Source organism: Mastomys coucha, unplaced genomic scaffold, assembly GCF_008632895.1.
Source record: "Mastomys coucha isolate ucsf_1 unplaced genomic scaffold, UCSF_Mcou_1 pScaffold14, whole genome shotgun sequence".
NCBI lineage: Eukaryota > Metazoa > Chordata > Mammalia > Rodentia > Muridae > Mastomys > Mastomys coucha.
Window position 1 is genome coordinate 26,117,911 of NW_022196896.1, and position 641 is coordinate 26,118,551.

Sequence of the window (641 nt, forward strand, 5' to 3'; positions counted from 1 at the left end):
ATATTGTAACAATAAAAATGAGTATTATAAAAGTTGTTTGATATAAAACAACAATCAATCGAACAGTCGAATGTAGATGCTTGTCTACAGCAATACTGAAAATACATGTTTTTTTCAATATAAATTTTAAATGACTCCAAATATATTAACTGCATGATATTTTAAAATAATATATCACTATTAGTTTTTAGAAAAATGAACATAAATAGATAAAGTCTTTTTGTTTGTTTGTTTGTTTTTAGTAGAGCTTAAAATCTTGGCTCTTACTGTGGTACAAACCCAAAATAAGAACAATTTTTAGATATTGGAGTTCATTGTAATAAGGATGTATTTTAATTTTTATTCTTATTTAATCTTTATTTACAGTCCAGTTGTCATCACCCTCCCAGTCTATTCTCCATCTCTTCCTCATCCCATTCCTCCATCTCCAAGAAGAGTTCCCCCACCTCTACCCACCAGACCTACTCCCTGGAGCCTCAAGTCTCTTGAAAGTTAGGTACATCTTCTCTCAGTGAGGCCAGACCAGGCAGTCCTCTGCTGTGTATGTTGGGGGCCTCATATCAGCTGGTGTATGCTGCCTGGTGGGTGGTTCAGTATCTAAGAGCTGCCTGGTGGGTGGTTCAGTGTCTGAGAGCTGCCTG